We start from the raw sequence: 25,356 nt of genomic DNA on the forward strand, positions 1-25,356 counted from the left end.
GGGCGACAGAGAGGCCACTGAGGGAGGCAATCCTGGGCCCCCAGGATTCACCTCCAGCCTGATAGTCCTCTGCCCTAGGGGGGACCTCGGTGTCCACCTTCACCTAGGCCTGGCCTCTGCTCTGCCATTCCCCAAGATCAATGCTCTGGAATGATTTTGGAGGCAGGCAGGGAGCCCCTCCCATGCTCTCCTGCCTCTGGCTTCCATGAAGTTCACACAGGAGCCACCTCACATTCCCTCTCTTCCTTTCTTCTCTCCCTCTTCCCCGAGCACCTCACCAGGGAGGGCCACATCTCTCCGAGGCTAGAGGGAGGGTGAAGACTTTATCGTTTTTGGAAGCCCCTCCTCCTCCCACCATCAGTTCCCTGCCCTGCCCCGACATCATCATCCTGGAGCTGCAGAAACGCATCACTGGTCTCCCAAATGAAGTTCCTGCTCCCAGCAAAGGAGGGTCAGGTGTCCCCCACTCTCCCTCCAGGGGCCCACCCCTCTTGGTGGATGGTGAAGAGCTCCTATAGCAGGCACAGGCTGCTGGGACATACCACTTCCCCCAGCCTGTCCCCAACTTCCCAGGCTTCCTTGGGAATGGAGCCGGAATGAAAGCTGGGAGGTCGTGGGCCCTGAGTCTGGTGGCCAGGCCTGCAGGGGTTCCATCAGGGTGAGAGAAGAGGCCAGTCCTCCCAGCGTGGACCTGCCAGAGCCTCTGGCCTCCCACATCATGTTGCATCTGGGGACAGACAATTCAGAGCTGCAGAGGTGACCCGCAATCCCACGGATGGTCTTTTCGCTATTGCAGAAATAGCTGCTTTCGTTAAAATGATGGCTCCCAGGGCAGCCAAGGCCAGGGCTGCTGCCTCAAGGACCCTCAACCAGGCCTAGGTCCCAGGACAGCTTTGTGGCTAAGGAAGCCAGTGCATGCTCACCAAGGACCCCTATGGGCCCGCTGTGTCTAGGGCACATGATGTCGGCAACCCAGATCCCTGGATTCTCCCCACTTGGGGCTACCACGGCGAGAGCAGCCAAAGACAGCTGAGGGTGGAGGCTCTGTCTGCTCCATATTTCCTACAGGATGCTGGGAGTGAGCCTTCAAGCTTATCCAGGCCAGGCTATTGCAATTTTTTTTTTTCCTTTTAGAGATGGGGTCTCAGGCTGGAGTGCTATGGCAGGATCACAACTCACCGCATCCTCAAACTCCTGGGCTCAAGCCATCCTCTTGCCTCAGCCTCCCAAGTAGGAGGGGCTAGAAGCACACACCACCATGCCCAGATAATTTTTAAAAAATTTTTTAGAGATGGAGTTTCACTATGTTGCCTAGGGTGGTCTTGAGCTCCTGGCTTCAAGCCATCCCCCTGCCTCAGCCTCCCAAAGTGCTGGGATTACAGGCATGAGCCATGGCTCCCAGCTAGGATTTTACTAATTTTTGTTTATAAAAACCTTTCTCTTAAAAAAAAATCTGACCTGGACATTCAATCAGTCAAGCCTTCAGAAGGGCAGAAGTGGGGATGGGTGCCCCTGAGTCTTGCCCACTCTTTTCTGAGAGCCTTGGCAGCGCCCCATGGCTCCAAAGGACTGAATGAAATCCTCTGGTTTAGTCCAGTGTGGGGATGCCCATTCTACAGGTTAGGAAACTGAGGCTGTGGAGACAGGGTGTGCCTACGCAGACGTGAGTGGCTCCTGCTGCCCCTGTCCCTGGCACTCCTGCCCTATCTTTCACTGGAAATCATTCACATGGCTTCTGCAGCCTGCAGACCACACTCTGGCCGGCTCCCACCAGAACCCTGATGCGTACCATATTTCTGTTCTGACAGCCAGCCGTTGTAAAACTGAACCTCCTCCTTGTAATCGCCAATAAGTTTCCCCTTGGAGGAGCTGACTTTGAACTTGCAGAGAACAAAGACCCCTTTGTGGCTTGCTTTTGGGAAGAGAGATGGAGGGAACTGCGTAAATAATATGAGAAGCAGCAACCCCAATTTTATTTTGTTACCTTCTCTTGTGAATATGAAATAAAAACCACTTTATTTTGAAAGCCGCAGGGGAGCCAAGTTTCTCCAGCCTGGACGTGGAGGCCCGGGGCCCAGGGCCGGGCCAGCAGGACAGTCACTGTGGTTTCGGGGGCAGCCAGGCCAGCTGTGAGCACATCAGGCTGTACTGGCCCCGCCTGGCCCAGGCGAGGCATCATAAAACATGGCATGAGCCGATTTCTTTCCAGCTGCAGGAACTCCAATTTGTGCAGGACGAGGGTCATTTCTTTACCATTTGGGGCTGGAAAGAAAATGGCTTTCTCCCCTCCTTCCCCCACCACTGTTCTCAGCCATGCGTGTCTTCCTGAGTTTCCCTCCAGCCTCTTCCTGCCAACTCTCCACGCAGCAGGGCCAGCCTGGGGCCCCTGCAGGACTGGGGTGGGGGCTGCAGCTGTCTTCCCACCGCTCCACCCTCCCCCAGCACAGGGAAGTCTGGCCCAGCTCACTGCCTGCGGTTTCTTCATATACTCCATGTCCTGACAGCCTCGTGGCCTGTGCCCACGCTTTCTCCTCTCTTTGGCAAGCCCCATTCTTCCCTTGAGTTAAGGTGTCGCCTCCTCTGGGAAGCCCTCCCTTAGTCTCTTCCCACCCACCCTTCCAATAGTCAGCACAGGGCAGCGTGGCTTTGTCTCAGTGACCCTTCAGTGGACTGAGGTCCTAACTGAGGACATAATTCATCCCTGAGCCCCCAGCACACATCACAGGGCCTGACTCAAGAGCGGCCTGTGGGTAGATAGGTGAGCAAGCCCACATTCTTCTTACTCCATGCTTCCTGGTGCTTACAGTGGGCAAGGCTCTGTGAACCACAAGCCATCTTCTGTAGGAAAAAAAGGAGAGGGGGCTTGTAGGTTAATATAACTGAGGCATCTGAGTAGGTGGCATGGCTCTATCCAGGGCCTCTCTATCTCATCTTATCACAGGTAGGCCTCCCCTCATGAAAGGAGCTCAAAAGATGCATCCTACTAGCTCAGCAACCCTGTAACCCTGTAAAGGGACAGTCCCTCTGTTCCCATAGCTTGGCAAGGTAAATGCTCTGTCTCCACCCAGGCCAGGAGGTCTGGAGGCAGAATCTCTTCTGGGAAAGCAAATTCTCTGGCAATTTTTGTGAAGCAGACACCCGAAGAGGGAGGTTCAGGGGACATAAGAGACTTCCCTTCCACTCATTGTGCTATCCAGGATGGCTCTGGGCCTGAAAATTCAAATATAATATTATATATCTCCTTAATTAAGAATTTATATATCACCTACTTCCAAAAGAGATCCAGGCCACAATATAACTTTGGCTTTGCTTGTAATTCTTCCAAAGAGCTTTCATGGAGCCCTAGCTTCCATGCAGAGAGAAGTGGAGTGATGGACCAGAGGCCATTGGCAAGCGTGGCTTTCTGATTGGGACACCACCTAAACCAAGATTTGCCTTCTGAAGTTGAAGACTTGCTTTCTTTCCCACTCTCCCAGAGGAAACTAAGAAAAAAATGAAATGTAAGCACTGCTGCCAAAAGCTGCCTTTGCCCCACAACCACCATCTCGCCCCAGCTCATACCTCATGGGGTCAGATAGCTTCAGGCTTCCAGCGAGAGAAATCCTGGTGCCCCAGGCACCTGGGGAGAAGCTTACAGTTACTGTGGCTATTGTCGCTGTTGGTTTTAACTTTCTAATAAAACTGTATCTGTGGCCAGGCACAGTGGCTCACGCCAGTAATCCCAGCACTTTGGGAGGCCAAGGCAGGCAGATCACTTGAGCTCAGGAGTTGGAGACCAGCTTGGCCAACATGGTGAAACCCTGTCTCTATTAAAAGTACAAAAATTAGCTGAGTGTGTTGGCAGGCGCCTGTGATCCCAGCTATTAAGGAGGCTGAGGCAGAAGAATCACTTGAACCTGGGAGGTGGAGGTTGCAGCGAGCCGAGATTGCACCACTGCACTCCAGCCTGGGTGACAGAGGAAGACTTCATCAGAAGAACAAAACTGTATCTGCATATACATATATATATATATCTGAATGTGTCCCCCAAGATTCATGTCTTGAAATTTAATAGCCAATGTGGTAGTATTAAGAGGCGGGGCCTTTGGGAGGTGACTGCGTCATGAGGCAGAGCCCTCACGGATGGGATTAGGGCCCTTAGGAAAGGGCTTGAGGGAGATATATATACATATATGCACATATGTACATACATAGAGATACGTATGTGGAAGCCAGCTGGAACCCAACGCAGAAGGCCCATATTACCTCATGGAATCCACACATAGGACCCATTACACAGTGGGTGTAATGGGTCCAGAGAGGGTGTCCTAGTCTATTCAGTCTGCCATAACTAAATACCTAAGCCTGGGTTATTTATAAAGAACAGATTATTATCTCACAGTTCTGGAGGCTGGAGAGCTCAAGGTCAAGGCAGCAGCAGGTTCTGTGTCTGGTGAGGGCCCAGTCTCTGCTTCTAAGATGGCGCCTGTTGCTGTGCCCTCCAGAGGGATGAATGCTGCATCCTTCCTCACGTGGTGGAAGAGACCGAAGGGGAGGAACCCACTCCCTCAAGTCCTTTTCTAAGGGCCCTAATCCCATCCGTGAGGGCTCTGCCTCACGACGCAGTCACCTCCTAAAGGCCCCGCCTCTTAATACTACCACATTAGCCATTAAATTTCAAGACATGAATCTTGGGGGACACATTCAGATATAGTACAGGGCAACTGACAACCCCAAGGGCAATCCACAGGTAGGTGGAGAGGCGCCAAACAGGCCTGAAAGACAAAGGGCCTCACACTTCTTGGACACCCCATTCAATCCGCAAGACACGGAGAGAAGGCTACATGGGGCCATGGAGAACAGGGACAGAGGCGCTGCCTTTCCCAGATGCAGGCGTTCAGCTCTGTCAGTCAGTCCCAGGAGGCGGAGTTAGTATGCCCACCTGTCAGTCATTCTCAGGCTGGTGGGGAGCCCCCTTCCTTATCTGGTTGTCCTTCCTTGGAGCCTGGCTGCCCCACTGCCGTGACCTTAATTCTCAGGGACCCAGGGAGCAGTCAGGGGCAGTGAGGGCCCACAGGACCTTCAAGGCCGGGAGCAGCCAGTGGCACCATTGGCTCAGGCTCCAGGGGATCCAGGCCAGGTAGCAGCCTGCAGGGGGACCTGTGGGACAGGGTTCGAGGGCTGCCCTTCCAAGGCAAATCTCTTCCCTGGGACAAAGGACAGGGAGGTCATTCCACTTTCATTCACTCATATGTAGCTGGAGGTTGGAGGCCATCAGATTTTCCTGCCACCTTCTCTCTGGGCAAAAGATTTACTTGTGTGTGCCTCCTGGCCTATCCCCTGCTCTGAGCCCACAGCTCCCCACCTCATGCCGGGCCCTGCTGTCCCCTGCTCCAGTCCTGCCCCAACTCTTCCCTAAGATGCCACATGTTTGGGACTCTGCTCAGCAACCAGCATGCAGGCACAGCACAAACAAGACACAGACCCCAACTTTACTCCACAGTGCTCCATCCTGTGACTGGCATCTGAATGGGGGAGCACGCTGCTGTCCTATCCAAGCCAAGGGCCAGCGGTACATGTGTTGTGCAAACAAGCAGTTGTCACAGTTCAAGTAAAGACAATGGAGAGAGACCCACATCCCCAGTGGGCTGAGCCCAAGGGAGCTGGTGCTAAAGTAGACACCATTAGACAATTAGACACCTCATTAAGCTAATGTTGTTCATTTGTGGGGTTTTTTGTTTGTTTGTTTTTTGTTTTTTGGGGTTTTTTTGGGTTTTTTTTGTTTGTTTTTTTGAGACAGAGTCCCGCTCTGTGACCTGGGCTGGAGTGCAGTGGCGCAATCTTGGCTCACTGCAGCCTCTGCCTCCCAGATTCAAGCAGTTCTCCTGTCTCAGCCTCCTGAGTTGCTGGAACTACAGGTGCATGCCACCACAACTGGCTAATTTTTTTGTATTTTTAGTAGTGACAGGGTTTCACCGTATTGGTCAGGCTGGTCTCAAACTCCTGAACTCGGGTGATCCACCCGCCTCAGCCTCCCAAAGTGCTGGGATTACAGGCCTGAGCCACTGCGACCAGCCTCATTTGTGTTTTGTTTTGTTTTTTGTTTGATTGTTCATTTGTTTTGAGACAGAGTCTCACTATGTCACCCAGGCTGGAGTGCAGTGGCACAATCTTGGCTCACTGCAACCTCCGCCTCCCTGGTTCAAGTGATCCTCCTGCCTCAACCTCCCAAGTAGCTGGGATTACAGGCACATGCCACAACGCCCGGCTAATTTTTGTATTTTTAGTAGAGATGGGGTTTCGCCATGTTGGCCAGGCCTGGTCTTGAACTCCTGACCTCAGGCAATCTGCCCACCTCGACCTCCCAAAATGCTGGGATTATAGGTGTGAGCCACGGTGCCTGGCCTAATTCTGTTCATTTGAATGCCATTCCTCTTTTCCTGCTGTTTTTATTTAACTTGCAAATGGCTCTTGGTGGTATGATTCTATCACAGCTGTAAGTGTAAGAGGGTTATGCCTGCTTGCAGGTGTTTATGTACTTAAGTAGCAGTATAATAAAAATCATTTAAACCAACACTAGGGGACAAAGAGGATCTTTCCCCGAAAATGAGGGTGGAAAGGTTGTCCTCCATTATTTGAGTTTGAGAATCACTGTGATAAAACAATCAACTTTGATGTGTCTATAGCCATTATAATGAGGAGCTGGCCTGGAAGAGGATTGAAAACATGGGCTGCTCGGTGTAAGCCCACACTCCTCTATGAGCTCTGACCTGAGGAAAGGGACTTGGCCTCTCTGAGCCAGGTTTCACATCTGAAAACTGGGGTCAGGGCCTCTGTCCCGGCCAGCTGTCACTCATGTGTCCGCGGTAGAAGCCTGATAGGTGGTGGGTGTTCCCTATCCTCAGGGGTTACTCGGTCCAGGCAGGCCTGCTTCACCCAGGCTCCTCTGACAGGCACAGCCTTGACTCATGAAAAGCCCTTCTCCAGACAGATGCCAGGCCCCATATCAGGCAGGACAGAAGAAAGTTTGGTTGGGGGCCTGGGGAAGTGGCCCCCAAGACCCTCCAGGGCCAGTCTCCCGTTCGGCTGTGGGGCAAGAATTCCAGCACCCAACAGTCTCAAATCCAAGCCAAAGCATGGCCTCAGATCTACCACGTCCTCAACACTACCACGGGGGACTTGCTCACCCCTCACTCCAGGGCCAGCTCAGGTGGGGGCAAGCAGAGGGTGGCCAGCAGGTGTAGCCTGAGCGCCGAGGCCAGCAGGAGGTGCAGACGGAGTTTGAAAGTGTCAGAGCCCATCTGGCTGATGGAGTCACATGTGCATCTCAGAGCACCCCGGGCCTCCGGACCTGAGCAGGGGTCAGCAGGTGCCCATGCCAGACCCAGGTCTTCTGTCCCGGCCGCCGTGCCTGGCAGCTGCTGATGAGCCCAGCGTGAGGCCGGTGAGCTGGGCCAGGCAGGGAGACTGGGAAAGGAGGGCTTCGGGCATCTCCGTGACGAGCTGTGGTTGCAGGCTGGCCTGACTCCCAGCATGGCCCCCCAAATCATGGGCCTCCCCGCTCACCCTGGACACTGGGACACCGGGCCCAGAGTCCACCCAGCAGGGGCCAGGAGGATTTACTGACAAGGCGAAGATCTGATTTATTTTTACTTTTCAGGGTTGCCCCCACCAAAATGAAGGCTGCTATTAAACCAGCAGCCACTAAAAATAAATATTTAAACGCCACATTTGTGCAGCTGAGCCAGGCTGGGCGCGCCTTACAGGCATGCCATTTCCCTCGGGTGGTGGGGACAATGACACCCTCGCATGTCCGGGAGCCGCAGCCCTGAAGGGGCCCGGCCTCAGCCCAGTGAGAGAACAAATCCTGCTGTCCAAGAACATCTTTATTCCCCAGTGTCTGGGGAAAGCGGCAACTGACTAGGGAAGGGGACAGAAGGAGACCGAGAAAGGAGAAGCATCTCCAGGGAGTCCTCCCCTCACGAGGGCGCCAGCAGCCCCGAGACGCCCCACGGCCCTGCCCGCGGCCTGGCTGCCTCACTCCAGCTGTGCGGGTCCTGCGGAGACACAAGACAACACCGCCCTGGACGCAGCGAGGTCAGGAACCACACGCAGCAGGGACTCCGTGGGCTGGGAAGGCTGGGCCCTCCAGCTGGGAGAGGGTTGCCTGGAGAGAAGGAAGTCCCCAGGCTGCCAGCGATCTGCTGCTCCTTCCCAAGCCCAAGACTCCCCAAAGCAGCTTTTCTCATCCAGGGGCTGGGGTGTAGGGCCCAAGACTCCCCAAAGCAGCTTTTCTTATCCAGAGGCTGGGGTGTAGGGCCCAAGACTCCCCAAAGCAGCTTTTCTCATCCAGAGACTGGGGTGTAGGGCCCAAGGCTTCCCAAAGCAGCTTTTCTCATCCAGAGACTGGGGTGTAGGGCCCAAGACTCCCCAAAGCAGCTTTTCTCATCCAGAGGCTGGGGTGTAGGGCCCAAGACTCCCCAAAGCAGCTTTTCTCATCCAGAGGCTGGGGTGTAGGGCCCAAGACGGTTTGCTTTAGTGTCGGGGATGAAAGAGAGGGAGAAAGGGCTGGGAGAGAGACAGAGAAACAGAAACAAAGAAACAGACAGAAGACACAGAGACACAAAGAGAGGAAAGAGACAGAGATAGAAAGAGAGCAGAGAGAGACAGACACACAGAGAGAGAGAGAGAGGCCCGGGGAAGAGAGACACAGAGAGAGAGAAAAGAAATAAATGGCTGGGGGTGGAGTGGGGCGCTTAGCGGCAGAGGAAGAGGAAAGAGGGAGAAAGAGATCTTGCTCACAGTGCACAGGGCTTCTCAGGCAGTGAGAGTGGCGGGCAGCCCCTGCCCGGACCCCTGGACCCCTGAGCCTCCCCCTGCAGAGCAGCCTCCCTTAACTTGTAGGAATGGAGCCCCCAGTCACCAAGGACCCTGGTGGACCAGATGTGGTCTGGTTGAGGACATCCTGGGTGATCAGAGTCACCCAGACCTTCCAGGTGGGACTGAAAGAAGCTGCTGCTCGACAGGTACCTGTAACTTGGGGTACACTTGGAAATAAGGTTTTCAATATTTTGTGGATAGCACAAGTGTTCTCCCCCTGTATTTTCATTAAAGCACTATCAGTTAGTTAAATGTGCACCTCAATGCTTGTCATCCTGTTTTGTCTGTCTCCGGCTTTCTTTTTTCATATACTGAAAAGCTCAAAAACCAAAAGTGGCCAGGCCCCCCTCCACCTGCGGCTCACTGGGTGGGCTGATGTGGCTCCCTAGTGCCCTGCCTAAGTGCTCTCTGACCTAAACAGATCCCAGGTCCTAGAGCAGCCTCTGGGGAAGCCCTGCACCTCACAGTGTTGACACCTTTGAACTCTGTTGCCACTTAAAAGTCACTGGAACCTGGGACCCTGAACACCAGGGGGCCAGGGGAGTCAGCCGGCGGCAGCCCATGGCAAGGCCACCAAGCTGGGGCTGGGCAGCTGGGAAGGAGGGGCTCTGAGGCAGGTGCTAAGCCCACCTGGGAGGGCTGGCAGAGGTTCCTGAGGTAGCACCAGCTTTGGGCAGCAAAAGCCGGTAGAACTGACACACTCAGGGGGACACGTATCACCAAGGCCCATCCTGCCCCTGACCTAGCTGGGCAGGCATCTCCTTTTCTGTCCTCTCCCACCCTCTGAAAACATCTTCAGAGAATCAGAATGAAGAGAAATAGTTCCCCTCACTATTCCATAATACAGCCCTTTTACATATTTTATCCCATCTGATGTTCCCAACAGCCCCACCCTCACTCCCATTGCGTGGGTCTCTGTGCTGCTCCTCAAACACCCCAAGTCCTTTTCTGCCCCAGGACCTTTGCACGTGCTCTTCTTCTTGATATTAATACTCTTCCCTATGTCTCATTCCCTTCTTCATTCAGGCCTCTATTAAATGTCCTCTTCTCCGAAGATGCTTACTTTACAACCACGTGTGACTATCTGGAAAATTCTCCCGTTCTTAGGAAATACTCTGGCATGTCCAGAGATTGCAGAGAATTAAAACGTCAGAGATTCTTTGCAGATTCTTTCCAGCTTCTCCCATCAAGAGGCACAGGCTAGTTCCCCATCCCTCTAATCTGGCCAAGCCTTGCAACTTGCTGTGCTGAGAGTGGCACAAGAGACACCATGTGACTCCAAGTAAGGCCTCAGGGGCCTTCCAGCTTCTGCTCTTGTCCCTCTGGAACTCAGGTCCCTGTGAGAAGCCTGAGCCAGCCTCCTGGAGGGGCACATGGAGGAGAACCAAGGCCCCCAGGCCAACTGCCCCAGCTAAGTGCTGGGGACGTGAGGAGGACACTTGGGACCAGTCACAAAGTTTAGAGTGACTTTTTAGGAAGGAAAGTCGAACTGTAACAAGAGGGAAGAACAAAGGCCTGCCACTTAAATTTTTGAAAATAAGAAGTTGAGGGAAAACAGAAATAAAACTTCAAGTAGCTACATCTATGGTCAATTGATTTGCAAGAAGGGTGTGAAGATAAGTTGATGGGGAAAGAATCATCTTTTCAAAAAATGGTGCTGGAACAAAAGGATGAATTTGGACTACTATCTCACACGACATTAAAAAATTTACTCAAAATGGATCAAAGACTTAAATGTAAGAGCTAAAACTTAAAAACATCTCAGAAGCAAACAGACGTCAATCTCCTTGACCTTGGATTAGGCAATGGTTCCTTTGGATTAGATACCGTCAGCAACAAAAGAAAGCGAACCATTAAGAAAGTGAAAGAACAATACAAATAATGAGACAAAATACTTGGAAATAATGTATCTGATGAAGACTTCCTTCTAGGATGTATAAAGAATTCTTAAAACTCAGTAATAAAAAGACAAAATAACCCAATTCAAAAATGACCGAAGGAATTGAATAGACATTTCTCCAAAGAAGACATACAAAAATGGCCAATAATCACATCAAAAGTGATTGGAAAGACAAATCAAAACCACAGAGGCCGGGCGCAGCGGTTCAGGCCTGTAATCCCAGCACTTTGGGAGGCCGAGGCGGGCAGATCACTTGAGGTCAGGAGTTCGAGACCAGCCTGGCCAACATGGCGAGAGCCCGTCTCTACTAAAAATACAAAAAAATTAGTTGCATGTGGTGGCAGGTGCCTGTAGTCCAAGCTACTCAGGAGGTTGAGGCAGGAGAATCGCTTGAACCTGGGAGTGGGGGGATTGCAGTGAGCCAAGATTGCACCACTGCACACCAGCCTGGGTGACAGAGCAGAACACTGTCTCTGAAAAAAAAAAAAAAAGGAACCGCAGTGAGACACCATTTCACACCTGCTAGAATGACTATAATTTTTAAAGGGCAGCTAAGTGTTAGTGAGGATGTGGAGAAATTGCTGGGACTGGATATACACTCACAAAAGGATGAATCCCTTGGTGGTTGTTCAGAACGTTCAACATAGTTTCCACATGGCCAGGAATTCCACTCCTAGGTCTACGCCCACGAAAAATGAAAACATCCATTCACACAAAATCTTCTGCGTGAATTTTCATGGGAGCACGAGTCACAATGGCCAAAAGGTGAAAATAACCCAAATGCCTAGCAGCTGATGAATGGAGAAGAAAATCTGGTAGAGCCATACAAGGGAATATGATTCAGGAAGGAAAGCAAAAGGAAGGGAATTCTGACATGCTACAATATGGAAGAACCTTGAAAACATTATGCTAAGGGAAAGAAACCAAATGCAGAAGTCACCTATTCTGTGATTTCACTTCTATTAAATTCTGAGAACAGGCAAATCCATGAAGACATAGATCAGTGGCTGCCCGGGGCTGAGGGAGGTGAAGAGTGACTGCTCCTGGTATGCAGCTTATTTTTCAGGTGACGAAGATATTCTAGGATTAGATAGCAGTGAAAGCTGCACAACCTGTGAGTACGGTTAAAGGAAAAAGAAAAAACAAACACTGAATTGTATACTTTAAAACAGCGAATTTTATGGTGTATCGATTATATTTCAGTAAATGAGCCAAAACATCTGCAAAAGATAAAACTTGGGCAACTACTATATTTTCTCTAATATTTAATTTTCTTGATTTGTTCCTTAGTTTTAAATTAATAATTTAAAAAGAACACGTTTCCAATTTTAAATATATCACTCCAATGTAGTAAAATATTTCATATATGCACTAAAATGTCCCCTCATCTTGCAGTTTGTGCTCTTGTACTGTTTTTTGGGGTTGTTGGTTTGTTTGTTTTTGAGACTGAGTCTCTCACTGTCACCCAGGCTGGAGTGCAGTGGCGCGATCTCGGCTCACTGCAACCTCTGCCTCCTGGGTTCAAGGGATTCTCCTGCCTCAGACTCCCAAGTAGCTGGGATTACAGGTGGCTGCCACCACACCCGGCTAATTTTTTGTATTTTTAGTAGAGACAGGGTTTCACTACGTTGGTCTGGCTGGTCTTGAACTCCCGACCTCGTGATCCGCCCACTTCGGCCTTCCAAAGTGCTGGGATTACAGCCAGGCATGAGCCACCGCTCCTGGCCTCTTATACTCTTTTAAATGTTAAACACAAACAAGACTTCGATGGTCACATAGAATGACAGAATTGAAGTAACTTAAGTTCCGATCTTCCTCTTTCCAATCACTGTGCTACTGTTGCTTTGTCAAATCTGCTATTTAAATGTAGGAATTCACAGCACCTGGGGCACTGGAGACGTGAATGACGTCCAAAGTGGTTTCAGATCACCCACAACTCACTTTTGAAAAGCACATTTCTGGACCAACTTGATACCTGGGAGTTCTGAAATTAACTTTCGCGTAGAATACAAAGCTTATTAAAGGATAATAAATAAAATCATGTTGATTTGTTATATATATATATATAAACCCTCAGAATTGTTTAGAATTTAGATCAACAAAATATTTTCCCTGGCAGGAGTATTTAATCATCCCTGGTGATTAAAAAAACAAACAATAACAACAAAAAACCAGTCGTCTGACTTAGTAGATTTTATTATTGTCACTTCAGTGATAGTGCGTCGCCTTGTTGCCTGAACCCAGGCCCACAGCTCCCACCACCCCACCCTCACTTTCTATTTCCCTAGCGCTTTGAAGATTCCATTTTACCCACCGCAGGAGAACATTATGAGGCTAGGTAGTATAATCCCCATTTGACAGATGAGAAAGCAGGGGGCCCGGAGAGGTGAGAGGCTTATCCAAGGGCCAGCAGGAGGGGACAGAGCCTAGAGGCTGGTTCTGCAGGGCTCAGCTCCCACTTCTCAGGGCACAGTCCTGACTAGCCCCTTATTAGTGACCGTGGGTGGGTCTACTCCCCACAGTTCTGGCTGTCAGACTTACCCAAGCTGTGCCTCATCCTCGCAGTACCTGCTCTCAGTTTGGAAAGAACCTGGAAATTCATTCACACCCAGGTTCTGAGAGCTGCTAACAGGCTCCTTTCCCAAGAGGTAATTGCCTTTATCAAAGAGGGTGCTCTTTAATTAGCTGAAAGAATGCCTCTGCAAGTCAGGCCTCCTCCCTAGGCTGCTGGGATCACCGGTACACATCTGTTCTCCCCCACCTCACCTCAGGAGTAGTTTGCTCCCCAGGGAGGAGCCCTGCCTGAGAGTAAATCCAAAGAGACGTCCCACAGTTAATTCACCCTCAAAAGCATTTGGAGTTGCAAATTAAATGATATAGTCTCATGACTTGTGTCTGATTCTGTGGATCTAAGAAAATCCAGTTTCTCCCTAACTAACACCAGCATCCTACAGCCTAGCCTCTGCCTGGTGAACACGGACAGCCTTGCCAGGGCTTGGGAGAAGGAGTGCTAAGAGGACAGGGCCTCACAAACTCTAGAAGGAGCTCTAAGAAGATAGGGCCTCACAAACCCTAGAAGTGGGTCTCACCCTTCTCAGCTCACTCAGATGCTTTGTCTCCAGAGTTCTCAGATTTACAAAGCTTAATGAGTGCCAATTTACTCATTATTGTCCTCCCAGGCCTCACAACGCACTAAAATTCTTCTGCACAGACAGATTAGGAGACAAGCCTAAGGAAAATGTACATCTGCTTTAAAAAAAAAAAAAAATGCAGTTTCAGGTTCCACTTTACATCAGCCAGGGTTTAGTTACAGGAAACAGAAACCACTCTAACAATTTTAAGCAAAAAGGGGTTTAGACAGGAAATTAGGGGCTTACCATTTTATTGAGAGGCATGGGCCGGGCCTATTGGCGTGGTGCCCAGAAAAAGGCCTGGGGACCAGCCGGCTGGGCTCTGCTAGCCTGGCTCCACTCAGCCAGGTGGGGTCGGGAGGCTGCCAGTGCTGTACCATACCTGCCTCTTGACCCCGCAAAGGGACTGAATGGACCCTGGAACGCTGTCACAGGAAAAACAACCACTACCACTTTGCTCGCCAGCAGAAACGGCCAAAAGCAGCAGGAGGAGAGTCTTGGCCTCTGAATCATAGTGGTGTGCGAAGAATTGGCAGGACTGTGGATGTGCTGGAGCCGGCTCAGCCTAGTGACAGCCAACCGTGCACAGCAATTCCAATTCCGGGTCCAGGGACACCACGGGATAGCAAGATTGAAATTGACCACAGTGGATATATTTACACCATGGAAATCAGCAAGCACTAACAGCCAGGTTGCTTTTTTTTTTTTGAGAGCTGGTTGTCAAACATTTACCACCAGGCATAACCCATTTCACATTTAGAACTCTAGCGGCAAGGGAAGCGGGAAAGGCAGTGGTTCACCTTCCAGCCTTCGAAGGAACAGAGAGGAGAGCACACAGAATGCTAGCTGCCAAGCTGTCCTCCGTGACACACACTCCTAGGAATGTATCCTGCAGTAAATTTGCACATGTGTGAGGTGATGAATGGCTGCTGATGCTGCACTTTGCTGGTAACTGTGTGGAAGCAACATTTCTTAACACAATTGCTTTGAGCGTATGTGAAGTTTATTAACCCTGGAGCTGGGGAATTGGCAAGGGACAGAAGAGTGGATTGGTTAAAAGATGGCTTGGAAATTGTTGATTTGTATCTACGGGGGGAAGGAATGCTTGCATAAGCAGCTAATTAAGAAGAGGCAGCTAATAAGGTCAAGTTTACAGTTTCATTTAACATGATCGTTAAAACGTCATTTCCCTATCGGCTGGAACAAGTGAGGTTTGAGGCACAGTAATCTTGGGGGCGATTTCTGGAGAGGCCAACCATTCATCAGAAATAATAAGAAACACATCCAAGGTGCACTTCATCTGTTGCTCTTAATTAGACAAAGTTACACGGTTTTGTGCTCCAGCTGAGCTGGACGAGAGCCCATCAGCTCCAAGGCAGCAAGCATGTCAAGCAGAGGTCACAGCAAAGCACCAGGCAAGCAGGGTCTGTACTGGCCTCTGGGCTGCTCAAGCTTCTGGTTCTAAGGGGCTGAATGTGCAGGTCGCCTAGCCCTCCGTATTGTTTTTATTTGACAATAGCCAAATATGGCAACAAGTTGCTATGCACTGAATTGTGTCCTCTCTAAATCCATATGTTGAAGCCTGAATCCTGCAGTGTGACAGTATTTGGAGATAGGGCCATTAGGAGGCAATCAGGGTTAGATGAGGTCAGAAGGAGGTGGCCCTGATTCTCTAGGGCTGGTATCCTCTTAAAAACAGGGAGAGATGCTGGGTGCGGTGGCTTGCACCTATAATCCCAGCACTTTGGGAGGCCGAGGTGGGCAGATCACAAAGTCAACAGATCGAGACCATCCTGGCCAACATGGTGAAACCCCGTCTCTACTAACAAAAATTAGCTGGGTGTGGTGGCGCACACCTGTAGTCCCAGCTACTTGGGAGGCTGAGGCAGGAGAATCGCTTGAACCTGGGAGGCGGAGGTTGCAGTGAGCCAAGATCGCACCACTGCACTCCAGCCTGGTGATAGAGCCAGACTCTGTCTCAAAAAAAAAAAAAAAAAAAAATAGGGAGAGACACCAGAGTGTTCCCTCTCTGCCTTTGAGGATACAGCAAGAAGGCAGCCACCTATGAGCCAGGAAGAGAGCTCTCACCAGGAAACAGCTCTGATAGCATCTTGATCTTGGACTTCCAACCTCCAGAACTGTGAGAAAATTAATGTCTGTTGTTTAAGCACCCTAGTTGGTAGTATTTGTTACAGCAGCCGGAGCTGACTAGCATACAAGCTAAATGTCCATTCATAAGGAACTGGTTGGAGTAAAGAGACAAGTCACAGAATGGAAGAAAATTTTGTAAATAATATATCTGATATGGGATTAATATCCAGGATATATGGAGAACTCCTAAAACTCAACAACAACAACAAACAAAACCCAATTTGAAAATGGGCAAAGGACTTGAATAGATGTTTCCCCAAAGAAGATGGCCAACAAACACAGGAAAAGATGCTCAACTCACTAATCATTAGGGAAATGCAAATCAAAACTATGAGATACCACTGCTTACCCATTATGATGGCTACTATTTAAAAAAAAAAAACAGACAATAGCAAGTGTTGGCAAGGATGTGAAGAAATTGGAATTCTTGTGATGTTGGGAATGTAAGATGTTGCCGCTGTGTGGAAAATAGTACAGCAGTTCCTCAGAAAGTTAAAAATTGAATTACAGTATGAACTAACAGTTTCACTTCTGGGTCCGTAGCCAAAAAAATTGAAAGCAGCATCTCAAAGAGAAATTTGTACACCAATGTTCATAGAAACATTATTCACAACAGCTAAAATGCGGAAGCAAGCTCAGCACGCATGGATGGATGAATGGATAAACAACATGGTAAATACAGACAATGAATATTACTCAGCCTTCAAAAGGAACAAAAGTCTGAGACATATTGCAGGAGGCGTGAACCTTGAAGACATAATGCTAAGTGAAATAAGAAAGGACTGTGTGATTCCACTTGGATGAGATAATGGTGGTTGCCAGGGGCTGGGCAAGGGAAGAGCAGTATGGGGAGTTAGTATTTAATGCATAGAGTTTTGGTTTTATAAGATGAGAGTTCTGTGGATGAAGAGTGGTGGTGGTTGCACAACAGTGGGAATGTACTTAATATCACTGAACTGCACACCTAAAAATGGCTGATATGTGATATGGTTTGGACTCGTGTCCCCGCCCAAATCTCACGTCAAATTGTAATCCCCGGTGTTCGAGGAGGGTCCTACTGGAAGGTGACTGGATCACGGGGGTGGATTCCCCCCTTGCTGTTCTTGTGACAGTGAGTGAGTTCTCCCAAGACCTGGTTGTTTAAAAGTGTGTGACACCTCCCCCTTCACTCTCTTCCTCCTGCTCCAGCCATGTAAGACGTGCCTCCTTCCTGTTTACCTTCTGCCATGATTGTAAGTTTCCTGAGGTCTTCCAAGCCATGCTTCCTGTGCAGCCTGCAGAACCAGGAGCCAATTAAACCTCTTTTCTTTATAAGTTACCCAGTCTCAGGTACTTCTTTATAGCAATGCGAAAATGGACTAATATGATATGGTAAATTTTATGCTGTGTGTATTTTACCACAGTAAAATTTTTTTAATAGAGAGCTGGTTAAATATAGTGCATCTATCCAGGGCCTCATTGAATACCATGTGAAAGGTACTGCCTAGAGTTGTGCAAACAGCAGTATTGACTCCGACGATGAAATACCATGCCACCATTAACACAAAAGAGGTAGCTCTATATGCATAAGGAATGAGCTCTATAACATGTTAAGTCAAAAGAAAGGAAAGGAACAAATCATTAGGTATAGTATGCTGCCATTCAGGTTAAAAGTGGTAAAAGGAGTCTATAAATGTATTTGCCTGACTCAGCAAAAATATCTCTAGAAAGATACTCAAGAAAATGGCCCCACTGGTTGTCTCCAGGGAAGAGTCACTAGATGCAGGAGCAGGAAAGGATATTTTTACCAGATGCTTGTTGGTTCATTTTAAATTTTGTACTAATATACAACTATTGCCAACTCAAAAATATTTAATTTTTAAAAAATGGTTGCAGGAATGAAAATACACCAGCCACTGAAGCGTGTATGTGGGCCTGGAGACCACGGGTCGGAGCGGACGCCTGGAGACCACGGGTCGGAGCGGATGCCTTAGGTATCTGCTTCGCTGCAGGGACTAACACTGGACTTCAGGGCTCACAGGGGGCTGCAGTCCTGGGTCTTACCTTGAGTGAGTCACTGACCCCTCTGGCTTCCCCTCTGCCCTCAGGATCCTCATCTGTGGCCACCCTGTGACAGGAATAGACATAGCCTATGCATCTACAAATCTAGGCGTGAGGTGGGCCTCTCCTCCTAGGCAAGGCAGGGGCTCAGGTGCTCACTGCAGCATAGCGCAGATCTGCTTCCAAAGCTAACACATCTGCCAGTCTCCACTAAGGCACCCCAGGAAAAGCTACCTCCATCCTCACATGGAGAGCCGTCTGGTCAGGGACGCCAAGTGGTCCTTGGGCTCTGGAGGCCTGGCTGGAGTCCTGCCCATTCCTCACCATCGGTGGCCATGTCAGATCCTGGCCCAAGGGACAAGCCTGGTGCACTCTGAGTGGCACTGTGGGGACTGGAGAGGGTGTGGCCTATAGGGCCAGTGGCACAGGACCTCGCAGAGGCTCAGAGATGCTGACCTGTGCTCTTTCCTGAGGCCTAGCTCCAGCCCAGAGAGGCTACCGGAACTGCTTCTTAGCATCCGATGACTGAAATGTTCCTACCCGAAGGCTGGTTCAAAGAAACAGCTGACTCAGCAGTTAGATGTGGGCAAGGTCTCCACGGAGCATGTGTGCGTGCTTGGCTGTCCCTGCTCGGCCCAGGGGCGAGGCCTGCTCTGCTGCAGCCGTCTCTGGCCCCCTCTTCCCTTCCTCCCATGCTTCCCCACCAGGAGCCTTCCCTTCCCCTACAGGCCTCCACTCCACACTTGAGGGGAGCACCTTTGCTCATGCCCTCTGTAGCTGTCTGCAGAGTGGAGCAGGCGAGTGTGCTGGGAGCAGGAGGAAAGGGACTGCCACGTGCTCATTGTTGCCTGTTCGAGGAGATGCGTCCACTCTGGCCTTTCCCCTGCACTGGGCATGTCACTGTCACCTAACCACTGCCCCTCTTGTGGAGGGACTTGTGAGGTCCACTGTCCCGGGGAGCAGGGTCTGAGAGGCAGAGCTGGGCACCCCACCTCTCTCATCCAAGCACCTTCTCCTCAAACTCCCCTTGAGGCGGGGTGAGGGGATGAGGTCACAGCTTCCAGGTTCCGGCTGACTGGACCACCCCCTCCACAGCAAGAAGCGAGGGGGCCGTGGTTCCTCACTTGCACCATGGCAGGCCTGCCAGCTCCTCTCCCACCTCGCCTAGCCCCCACCCTCATGAGGGGAACAATAAGGACACGGAGACTCAGAGACGTGAGTCCAAGTGACATGAGGACCACAGACCCCCCACACCTGGAGCTGACATAGGGAGTGACCATTCACATTCCAGAATTCCAGAAACTCCAAACGTGGTCATTGTCACCTGGGAAAAGGCTCTGGCCAGCCCCACAGGCCCCTTCAGGGCCAGGCCAGCCATGGGGGGCTGCGTGAGGAAGCGGCTGGTCAGCCTCTGCCCATGCCTCCCTGGTTGGCCAGCAGCAACTCTTCTATACATGAAGGAGTCTCCATCTGCTCTTGAAAAAGTCTCCCTGTTACCCACCTTTCCCCTCCTGACCTCTGACCCTCCTGCACCCCAGTCCCATGCTCCTTTGCCAGGCCCCGGATGCTTGAGAGGACCCCAGGGTCTGAGGACCTGGGTCTGGCCGGGGCACAGCTGCCAGGTGCCTCGGACACCTCCTATCTGTCAGGGCCACTCTCAGCCGTCTGTTCGTAATTCCCTGACCCTCAGCTCCATAGAAGCCCTGAGGTGGGAGGGGCGGCTCCACTGCTGAGCAGCTGCAGCCCCCCAGGCGGCCTGGGCTGGAAACACGGGGGGCTGCAGCTCAGCCGTGGCCTTGCCCCAGGAAGTTCCTGCCAGATGGCCCAGAGCCGGCCAGGAGCCAGGAATGGCCTGCAGGGCTGGGGCTGAAAGCCCTTCTGCAGTCTTGATGCTCCTGGAACCTGGCCTTGAAAGGTCCCAGCAGGATCCCTCCTCAGAGATGGTACTGCCTAAGGCCCCTTTCAGCAAATCCAGAAGACAAAGCCATTTCCTGGAGAGCCAGGCAGGTGGAGCTAGGCCCCGTGTCGCAGCCTTTAAACCAGGCTTCTCCGTGGGGTAGAGAACTAGGGAGGTGGAGCTAGGCCCCGTGTCGCAGCCTTTAAACCAGGCTTCTCCGTGGGGTAGAGAACCAGGGAGGTGGAGCTAGGCCCCATGTCGCAGCCTTTAAACCAGGCTTCTCCGTGGGGTAGAGAACCAGGGAGGTGGAGCTAGGCCCCATGTCGCAGCCTTTAAACCAGGCTTCTCCGTGGGGCAATCATTTCCTTCCCAGCTCTCACCTGCAGCCTCCTGCTGTCCAGGATATTTGTGCCAAAGATGGCTACCGGATGGCATGGCCCAAGGTGTGATCAAGGGGTGAGGTGCATCCCTTGGGGCTGAATTATTTTTTAACCAAATTTATTGCTATAATTTGTATGCAGTTAAATTCACCCTTTCTGGGTATGCAATGTGATGAATTTTGACAAATGTACACTTTCATGTAAGCACCACCATCAAGCTAAAGAATATTCCCACCACCTCAAAAGGTTTCCCCGTGTCCCTTTTGGTCAATATCCATCCCTTACCCCAAGACCTGGCAACTACTGATCTCTTGTCCATCCCTATAGTTTTGCTTTTTTCAGATTGTCATATAATTGAAATCATATATGTAGGCTTTTGGGTCTGGCTTCTGTGACTTGAGTTTAATCTATGTTGCTGAATAAATCAGGCATTCATTTCCTGTATTGCTCAGTAATATTCCATGGCATGGATGTTCCACAGTCTGCTTATCGATTCACTAGTTGATGGACAGTTGGGTTGTTTTTATTTTTCAACTGTTATGAATAGCACTGCTATCAACAGTCGTGTATAAGGTTTTATGCAGACATATGTTTTCATTTCTCTTGGATAAATACCTAGGAGATGGATTGCTGGTTATAGGGTAGGTATAGTTCAACTTTGTGAAAAGAAACAGCCAGACTGTTTTCTAAGTGCTCGTACCATTTTACATCCCACCGCGATGTATGGTAGTTCCTCTCCAGCACTTAGTGTCGTCGGTCTTTTTAATTTTAGCTTTTATTTATTTTATTATTATTTTTTTTAGTTGGAGTTTCACACTTTCACTAAAAAAGTGTTCATTCCAACACTTTTTTAGTTGCAGTGGGCAATTCACTCCAGCCATTGCCCAGGCCGGAGTGTAATGGCATGATCTTGGCTCACCGCAACCTCCATCTCCCGGGTTCAAGCAGTTCTACTGCCTCTGCCTCCAAAGTAGCTGGGATTACAGGCATGTGCCAACATGCCAGGCTAAATTTTGTATTTTTGGTAGAGATGGGGTTTCACCATGTTGGTCAGGCTGGTCTCGAACTCCTGACCTCATGTGATCCACCTGCCACAGCCTCCCAAAGTGCTGGGATTACAGGCATGAACCACCATACCCGGCCAATTTCAGCTATTTCAATAGATGCATGGTGGCACCTTATCATGGATTTGATTTGCATTTCCCTAGTGATTAATAATGGTAAGCACCTTTCCACATGCCTGTTATGTGTCTGTACATCTGCTTTGGTGAAGTGTCTATTCATTTCTTTCCATCCCTTTCTTTAACAGGCCTGTAATTGCTTTGAAACATGTGTCTTGAACATAGCTCTGACCACTGACTGAGGAAGATCCTGTTCATTCAGCAGTGGCTCTCAGCTCTTAGATGTGACTGTTTACAAGTCATGCCCTCTCCTGACCCCTAGACTCACTTCAGAGGCTGCACTAAAGTGAAAGCCACAGACCAGACAAGGGGAAGCCCTACCTTGGGCGGCAGGCTGGACAAGCCACGGTGCCTCCCTGCACTTCCGGTGGGTAACTCCCATGGGCGCCCAGAGAGAAAAGATGTGTGAGTCCGGAGAGGTCCCTGAGAGGGTAAAATAATAGTTCAGCCACATGTCTCTCAATGATAGGGATATGTTCTGAGAAAGGAGGCGTTGTTAGGCAATTTTGTCATTGTGTGAACATCCTAGTGTGTTCTTACACAACCCTAGGTGGTATAGCCTACCATATGGGACAGCCTGCTGTTCCTAGGCTACAAACCTGTACAGCATGTTCCTGTACTGTGTACCGTAGGTGACTATAACACGATGCTAAGTAGGTGTGTATCTAAACATATCTAAACATAGGAATGGCACAGTAAAAATATGGTATTTTAATCTTATGGGACACAATTGTATATGCAGTCCGTGATTGACCAAAACATCATTATGCGGTGCACGGTTGTACCCAGTTAAGATAAACCAGAAAATATACGTAAAGCACTCAGTCAGTGCCAAGCAAACAGTAAGCACTCATTAAACATTGGCTACTGTCATTATTACAATCTCATCATTCCCAAGGTGATAAAAATCGTCTTCAGTTGGGAACGTGATGTCCACACCCAGAAACAGCCCCTGCAGTGGAGACCCAGGCACGGCTTCAAGAGGGTCTACAGGGTGTCACTAGCCCCCAAGGTCCCTCCATCCCTGTGAAGATGAGCTCAGCTCCTACCTGCTGCCCAGGCAGAACTCTGCAGGTTTCTGTTGGCATCACCAGATGTCCCCTGCCCTCTCTTTTCTAGCAGCCCCCGGCAGTCTTGCATCTCACATGCACACAGGCACACCCCTTCATGCCTTTTGTTCCCCCATCAAGGACACCTCATCCCCCCACCCTCCGCTTCCAGGAAGAGGTCTCCGCCACTCCCATTCCTCTGAACCTCTACAACCAATATCTCCTGATCAGTGACTGTGGGTGAGGATTGTATGAGCAGAGACCAATTCCCACGTATTTGAGGAGTGGGGAGCTGGCACCAGGCGGTGCACTCAGGAAGGCACCGAGAGAGAGAGGAGCTGGGACAATGGAAAGGGCTCACAGAACTGCTAAGCAAGGACTCACGTTTCACTCTAAGCCAATGGGAGGCACTGAAGGTTGTGGACATGAGAAAATATGATCAGGAAGCCAAGCAGAGGTACGGCCAGGAGAAGGGCAGCCAGAGCCTGGGTGGGGTGTGGAAAGAACGAGGGTTCAGGAGAAGTCGCTCCTTGCTGTGCAACCGTGGACAATTCCCCAAGGCTCTCCAAGCCTTGATTTTCTCCTCTGTGAAATGGGCTAACAATAACAAGCCAGCCTGCCTCTGAGAGGAGGTGGGGGCAGGTAGCCCAGAGGAGTGGGCATCCTCCACAAACCCGGAACATGACACCACAGGTTGTGCCTTTGCACGGGTGGGTGTGGCAGGCAACACGGTGGACTGAGGTAGACCACATGGATGTGATGGGGACTGAGCAGGGAGGGACTTCTAACATCCAGGCACATGCAGCACCTTCTTCATATGCCTGTGTTCCAGGGGCCACTTCCCCTTCCACACACACACACAGCCAACTAACAGATCTGCCTTCTAAGTCCACAAGTAACTACGAGGACAGACCAAGCCATGCCCACACCCCGCACTCTGCTCCTGCCCCACCACCCTAACAGTGTGGGCAGGGCCCTTCCTGTTCCGCCATGTTTAGCACACATACACTCGACACCTGCGTGTGTGTGGGGGGGGTTGTCTGTGTTGTGTGCACTTGTGTGTGTGTTGCACGCATGTGTTGCGTGTGTCTTGTAAGCAGGTGCACGTATGTGCATGTGTGAATGGTTTCGTAGCATAGTGTTGTTCTGACTTGCTTTAACACCAGGACTTGGGGATCTTGGCTTCAGGACATCCTCTGTGGGTAGTGCAGAATTGCAGAGCCACCAGCCGCTGCACAGTGTCTGGGTTATCTCAGACCTCACTTAGCCAAAGAAAGGCAAGGAATAATAGTGACATTTCTGAAGTGTGGTTATTTCATAAACTGCAGAGTTGGCAGGGCAGTTGATCTGTGCATGCCAGATTTTCCAGGTGAGGATTCTGAGAGATCCAGAGGCTGTTCCCCCAAGCCACAATGCAGAGGACAGAGTTAGACTCCCGGGGCCATGCTCAGAGGAAGGCGGCTCTCAGGGATCTGCTCCCAAAGATGTGGCCTGCTCCTGTCTCTCAGGCTTATGGGTGATCAGACTCTCTACCTTGCATTCCTGAGGACATCCAGAAGGAGCCCAAAAGACTGGGACTGGAACCCTCGCCCCTTCCAAAAAAGGACATTGAACCACTGCCTGTCAGGGAGGCTCCGGCCCAGTGGGAGCAGGGGTGAGGGAGGGGCGCAGCCCAGGAGCCCCAGATCTTTTCCCTAAAGGGCTTTTCCACTTTGCAATCAGCAGGTTATCTCGGGGTGGTGCTTCAGTGCCCAGTGGACACCCCAGTCCTCCGTGACCTTCCACTGCATGAGAGTAGCCCCAGAGACTGGCCTGGCCTGAACCAGCTATTCACTGAGGGTGTCAATCAGCGATTTTCTACTTTTCTCCTTCCTTCTCCATTAGCGGACGTTCTTCCGTAAAGAAGATTCCCTGGGAGGAACAGGTGCTCCTCCTGCAAAGCTCCCCTCCAGTGGGGACCGACGGGCTTTCCTCTCGCCTTCTCTTTCTTTGCTTTGTCTTTTCCTGTTTTATCACAATGGGCCCATGGACTGAACACACTATGCTTTATGCTCGCTTATAGGCACCATGCTTTTTGAAGTTCCAGTTGTCCCGGAAATCTCTGGGCACTTCTTTCTTTCTGGCATAGGATGTCCAGGCCTACCTCAAACCGTTCCTGCCCAGACCTGGAACCAGCCAGTCTTCCAGAGAGCCCTGGTCCCTTGGGGTGGGACGGGGATCCAGAACCTAAGATCTGGCTATTGTGTTCATGGCTACGTGGTGACCTGCTTCACCTTACAGAAGAAAGATCTGACTCCCCAGAGAGGGGCTGGAGGTCCCCCTAGTCCCACAGGCAGCCAGGGCACAGTGGGGCTGAACTGCAAGACTCTGCCCTGGCTCTTTGGGTGGGGAGAGTTTTCTAGGTTGTTCTCTACTAGCTCACCGCTCTCCGGAGGGAGGCCTACCCAGGGTCCTTTGCATATACTTGATCTGACCCCTGTGGTCAGGGCCTGAAACATGGATGATGAGTAATTTCAAGAGTACTGAAAAGGCCAGACACAGAAATAGAGCTGCCCACCCACTGGCTGATGCCTCAGATTCCACCACTCATTCCTAAATATGGAGATTCAAATCCCAATCTAAATTCAAATCCCTGAGGATTTCACTGTCCGTGTTCAGGTGTTTCTAAGAGCAAATGCCACTGATAGAGCAGACATGACCCTGAGGCCCCTGGCCCTGAGGTTGGAGGGAGGGGCCACCTTTTATTGGGGAAGAGCCTGGGGACCTAA

The 25,356-nt window shown here is 50.6% G+C and overlaps 1 long non-coding RNA gene across 1 annotated transcript; it reads left to right on the forward strand.

The window, feature by feature from the left end:
• The first annotated feature begins 7,995 nt into the window (after positions 1–7,995).
• Positions 7,996–11,994, forward strand: LOC134738247 (uncharacterized). The gene is made up of 2 exons (XR_010123851.1): positions 7,996–8,076; positions 9,886–11,994. It is a non-coding gene; the product is annotated as an uncharacterized LOC134738247 (long non-coding RNA).
• Positions 11,995–25,356: the final 13,362 nt, after the last annotated feature.

Source organism: Pongo pygmaeus, chromosome 16, assembly GCF_028885625.2.
Source record: "Pongo pygmaeus isolate AG05252 chromosome 16, NHGRI_mPonPyg2-v2.0_pri, whole genome shotgun sequence".
Lineage (NCBI taxonomy): Eukaryota > Metazoa > Chordata > Mammalia > Primates > Hominidae > Pongo > Pongo pygmaeus.